The sequence below is a fragment of the Macaca mulatta genome, chromosome 17 (genome assembly GCF_049350105.2).
Source record: "Macaca mulatta isolate MMU2019108-1 chromosome 17, T2T-MMU8v2.0, whole genome shotgun sequence".
Lineage (NCBI taxonomy): Eukaryota > Metazoa > Chordata > Mammalia > Primates > Cercopithecidae > Macaca > Macaca mulatta.
The window spans coordinates 92,217,432-92,223,429 of record NC_133422.1 but is presented as its reverse complement, the minus strand read 5'-3'; the positions used below and the strand labels follow the sequence as shown (position 1 = coordinate 92,223,429).

Genomic DNA, 5,998 nt, shown 5'->3' with positions numbered 1-5,998 from the left:
ATTCATTCTGTTTTGTTGTTTTAATGTGACCAGGAAACATGGAGAGTAGCTAATAAATCCTTGATGATACTCAGGCTGCCTTTGATTTTACTGTCCTCTTGTTTCTGTTGCTAATGTTGGGTTAATTGCAGCACATAATTTACCAGATGGCAACAGCAGGTATGTGCCACATAATTTTTTATTCAGACCTGTAACAGTGTCTCATACATGGTAGATGCTTCATATTTGCTGAATAAAGGATTGTAAGAATAAAGGAATTAGTGGATGAAGAATAAAACAAGTCAGGCTAAATCTTAAACATGAGCTCTGGCAGGCCGGCCTCGGTGCCTCATGCCTGTAATATCAGCACTTTGGGAGGCCGAAGCAGGCAGATCACAAGGTCAGGAGATTGAGACCATCTTGGCCAACATGGTGAAACCTCGTCTCTACTAAAACACAAAAAATTAGACAGGCATGGTGGTGCGCGCCTGTAGTCCCAATTACTCGGGAGTCTGAGGCAGGGGAATTGCTTGAACCCAGGAGGCAGAGATTGCAGTGAGTCGAAATTGTGCTGCTACACTCCAGTCTGGAGACAGAGCGAGACTCTGTCTCAAATTAAAAAAAAAAAAAAAAAAAAAAAAAGCTCTGGCAAGGCTGTATAAGAGAAAGGAATTCCACCATGGGCAACTCAGAATTCATGGTAGAAAACACCTGTTACTAAGAGAAGCTAAACTTTTTCTTAGTATTGGAGTTGCCAAAATGTTTTAGGCTTTTATCATTCCTAAGAGGTGTTATTTAAAGCTGGATCCCTGATACTGATAAGACTGTTGAGATGCTATAAAGGATTCCAGGCACCTGAATTTTATCTCATGTGTCAACTCTTCTTCCTTGCTCTAAAAAAAGGGCAGCTGAAAAGAACCAAATGCAGGGGAAGTGAAAACAAAGAATTCAACAGCCAAGCTTCATCTTATATAGTGCAGGACTGGCTACTTAATTTGAAGAGCCTTGTGCATGAACTCAGAGCCTTGTTCAAAATTATTAAGAATTTCAAGACCACAACAGAGCACTGAACCGAGCTTTGGTTTCTTCTAAGTGTGGGGTCATTTACACATAAAGCTAGCTCTGCATATATGTTCCTAGTCCCACACATAAAGCTAGCTCTGCATATATCTTCCTAGTCCCTTGTTATTTTTGACCAAATAAAATTGAATAGCTCTGATATAAGCAAACTTTTATTTGTAACCCTGTTTAATAGAATGTTCTGCAATGATGGAAATGCTGTATATCTGCACTGTCTAATGTGTAGCCACTACCTACCTATGGTTAATGAACTCTTAGAATGTGGCTAATGTGACTTGAAATGTGGCTAGTGCTACTGACTAACTGTATTTTAATTTTATTTAATAATATACATTTAAATACCCATATGTGGATGTGGCCAATGGCTACCATATTGGACAGAGCCATTTAATAAATCAACCAAACCAAAGACAATAAAGAAAGTAGTTTCATATAGAAATAATCTGTAACAATAGAAAGCAAGGGATCATTTTTTATTTTTTACATTTTTCTCCAAAAGCATTGTTTTTACTAATAGAGTCCTGACCACTTCAGTGGTGGGAGGAGCGGGAGAGGCTCCTGTTTCAATCCAGAGACCTCTATAAAGTTGGTTTGTTGTTACCAAACACAGAGGAAGTGGCATCACGGATTTGGTAAACTAAGGGCAATGTTTAGTCTCTCTGTGCTGGAACAATAAGGTGTGGTGAATCTCTGCTCATGTAAGAATCCTGAATTCAGGAATTTCATCTGTAACTACTTGAATTTCTATCTCTGAAGGTTTGAGATCATTGATAGCACAGTAGAAAGGCATGTAATTGCAGTTGCCACTGTGTTCAAATGTCCAGGCAAATTTCTTCTTCACTTCAATGAAGCTGGTTGATTCAGCTTGTTTAACTCCTGCTGCAGTGGCTTTAAACCCACAGTAGTAACTCGCAGCATCACACTTGTACACCTGAGGGCCTAGTTCTTCAAATATACTAATTAAAATCATACAACAAACAAGAGACCTCATTTCAGCATTCTGTGTATAGACCTGAGTAATATCAGTAATTCCTTCTACATAGTATGTCCACAGGAATCTAACAAACATACTTATATTTGCAATTAGCTGCCTTATATTGTGCCCTCTGTTCCTGGGATCTGCTGTCAGCGGTCACTCCTGTGATCACACAGCCAGTGTTTTTGGTCATCTTGATTAAGTGAGTCCTGGAATCCAATAATTTGTCAGGTACTATCGTCTTTGTGACAATTGCTGCACAGTCTTTCTTTCTGATAGCTACTGATGTAAGGCCACCCTGGTTAATAGCCTGAAAAGCATACTCTACTTGGTAGAGCCGGCCTTCGGGTGAAAAAATTATAAGGTGGCAGTCAAAACCAGTGCCAGAATCATGGAACGTGTTGGTACACCTACTACTTCGCTCACAGTCTCTGGTGCAATATCTCTTATATTAACTGTCTTGAGCAACTGACAGCAGCTACAGTTGCATGCTATCCCAATAGGAAATTGCGGCATAGCTTCTAAACTCATAAATAGCACAAGAAATGTCTTTAAGACACAGAACTGTGAAACTTGGAGGAGATCCCTGCCTAAAAATTTTGGTAAGGGTAGAGTGTTTCCATGGCAATGAAGAATCCATCCAAATGTAATTAAAAGTGAGTGACTAGGGGATCTGTATTGTTCAGCTCTAGTACATTTTGCCTTTATATTTTTCTAAGCCACTGATATGCTAATATATCAGACAATATTTGTTCAGGACTGAAGTGACAAGTCATTGTAAGAAGAAAAAGAGGACACAGTCATCTTAAACATTAGCAACTCTTCATATAAAATGAAAAGGAAAGATGTATTCTGTTGCTACTATTTGGAATTCCTTTGAGTCGTGAGCAGAGGAGTCATTATTTATGGTTTTCCACTTAGGATCACATTTCCTCCCTGAGGACGCTGTCAGGTTACCCTTTAAGGACTCTCTCTTGGTCCTTCCCAAGAAGTACCTGCCCTGGTCTCCAGCCAGGTTCCAATCCGCAGCCATTTCTGCCAGCTCTTCTCCACTCCAACCCCAGGCCCAAGGCTATGGCCATGGGCAGCTTTGAGAGGCTCCACAAAGGAGTTGACAGATCCAGTGGCAAACAGTGACAACCACTGTCCTTGCAGTTTTAATGCTGACCAGTTTTGTTGTGTATATTTGGAAAGAAGTCGGTCGTTTGAAAAAGTTATACAGCAAATATTATTGGTATGAGTGAATGAGTTTTGTGCATTTTTATTTTGTTTTAGTTGCAAATCACATGTCCCTGGGTGCTGAAGGAAAATGCAGGGAGCTGTTGAAACCAGCTGCTCAAGTGAGCTAATTCCTCTTCCAGAAAGATGTTTATTGCTAGAAAAACAATCAAAAGGCCAAAATCATTCTCAAAAGGAAATAATGTGAATGACTTAATTAGCAATTGTCTGTGTTTAGGACGTGGGGAAAATCCAGTGACATGGGGCTACGGAAAGGTCCTTGTGGCACATGAGGCAACAGAAGGAATGAGAAGAGGGAAGGAGCATGGAGGGAGGAGTAAACACAGCTGAATTGGCTTAAGAGGTCCAGGCATGCCTAGCCCAACTCTTCTATCAACTTTCATGTTATAAACTCTGCAATTACTTGTTTGCTCTTGCTGTTGCCCCAGGACAGCAGTGCTCTGGTCAACCGTAAAGGCAGCAAAAGATCAGAAGTCGGGGTCTCTGGGCAGTGAGTATTGAGAGTCTCACTTACGTTACAAGGAACAACCAGCTTAATCCAGGGATTCTCAGTGGGAAAGGAGTAGAGCTCAATCTGTAGTGGAAGGAGGTTCCCAGATTTCCAGGGCAGGGGAAAGACTGGCCTTTTTTTTTTTTTTTTTTTTTTTTTTTTTTTGTGAGACGGAGTCTTGCTCTGTAACCCGTACAGGAGTGCAGTGGCACAATCTTGGCTCACTGCAAGCTCTGCCTTCCAGGGTCACACCATTCTCCTGCCTCAGCCTCCCCAGTAGCTGAGACTACAGGTGCCCACCACCACGCCCGGCTAATTTTTTGTATTTTTAGTAGAGATAGGGTTTCATCGTGTTGTTGGCCAGGATGGCCTTGATCTCCTGACCTCATGATCCGCCTGCTTCGGTATCCCAAAGTGCTGGGATTACAGGTGTGAGTGACCGCGCCCGGCCACCACATGGATTTGGATGCATCCCGTTAAGGGGAGGGCCACATTTTCCTTCTTTTGAGAGTCTCTATACACAGTAAAATTTGATGGAACTATGTTGCACACTTGAAAGACGGTGGTTGGAAAAATGTTAGGATGCATCATTTTCTTTAAAAAAGTCTCTTTAGTCTCCTTATATCTAGGACAGCCCCTTAACCCCCATCCTATTATTTTTGTCTTTCAAGACATTGACAGTTTGGAAGCATCCAAACCTACTTTTGTGGCGTGTCCCATGATGTGGATTTGTCTGTTTCTCCATGATTTGGTCCAGGTGAAGATACCACATAGGTGGCATTGGGTGCTTCCTTTTGTGTCACAGAGGGGCCCATGATAGACTAAATTTAGACTTTTGTCCCTTTGTTGGCAGTGCTTGGTTTGATCACCTGGTTCATGTGGTGTCAGCCAGTTGTCACCACTGAAAAGCTACCTCTTTCCCTTAGCAAATAAGAAGCAATTTGTGAATATCTGTTTCCCTCTAACCCTTGCACCCAGTGGCCTCAGCATTGCTGATTGCTGATCGTCCCTGAATCTACTTTGCTGTGGAGGATTGGAAAGGGATGTCTTCCTGGTTCCGTCTTCTGTGTCTGTTAGCTAGTATCCTGTAAATGGCGGATCCTTATTATTATTTTTTAGTTTCACTATGAACTCTCAGATTCAGTTTATTCTTAAGCTGTTTTTTGTTGGACGTCATACCCTTTGCCTTGAGAAGTATTTACCAAACTATGAAATACTAGTCCTGTGAAATATTCTAAGAAAAACTAGCATACGATGATTAAATAATTTGCAGAACATAATGTATTTATATCTTACAGTGTTACATAATCCACATTAGGATACTGAAAACCACAAGAGCCTATTTAACTTTGTTTAGGCTGGTGTTTCTCAAACTTATTTGACCATGGAAATCTTTTTCCTATTCAGCCTTAGTACTTGATGGGACACATTCACAGAACGCTGGCCAAGAGCCAACTCTATTAATTTTAAATATTTCATCAATAATATGAAATCAAGACTGATGATGGTGATGGTTGGTATATCACTGTTCAGTAAACTATGATTACAATTGTTATTTTCCTATTATCATATTCATAAGGTCAACTCAGCATACCCCTGAGGGGCTGGAGGTCAACCCTAAAATAGGCAAAGATTTCTTTAAAAGAACACAAAACAATTAACCATCAAATAAAACATTGGTGCATTGACTTCATTAAAAGTAAGGACTTCTGTTTATCAGGAGATATCAACAAGAGTGTGAAAAGACAAGCTTCAGACTCGGATAGTACACTGTACTTACAAACATGTGCCCAGAAAATGTAAAGAACTCCTACAAATAAGTAAGTAAAAGATTAAATAAATCTTTTTTGAGTCACTTAATAAAACAGTAAATAAAACATTTACTAAATGGGCAAAAAACATAAATAGCCACTTCACAAAAGAGGGTAACCAATGACCAATAAGCATATAAATATATTGGCCTTAGAGAAACATGAAGTAGAATCCACAACGACATACCACCACGCTCCCACCAGAATAAAATGAAAAATGACAAAGCCTGACAGTGCCAGGTATGTGTGTGGAAGGTGGAGTTGATAGATGCTGTGAGGCACCACCTGGACCTCCTTTCAGTCAAGTGGCTGCTGCCCTGCTGCTGAGAGTGCCAACAGTCTTCACTCTCTGATCCTTCAGGGATTGCCTCTGCATCTTGTTCAAGGTCACAATGACTGACAGGCAGAGGGTACAGAGGACTA

The 5,998-nt window shown here is 40.7% G+C and overlaps 1 pseudogene; it reads right to left on the bottom strand.

Moving 5' to 3' along the window:
• Nucleotides 1-1,753: 1,753 nt before the first annotated feature.
• LOC144336188 (proteasome subunit alpha type-6 pseudogene) lies at nt 1,754-4,579 on the bottom strand (annotated as a pseudogene).
• Between the last annotated feature and the right edge of the window lie 1,419 nt (nt 4,580-5,998).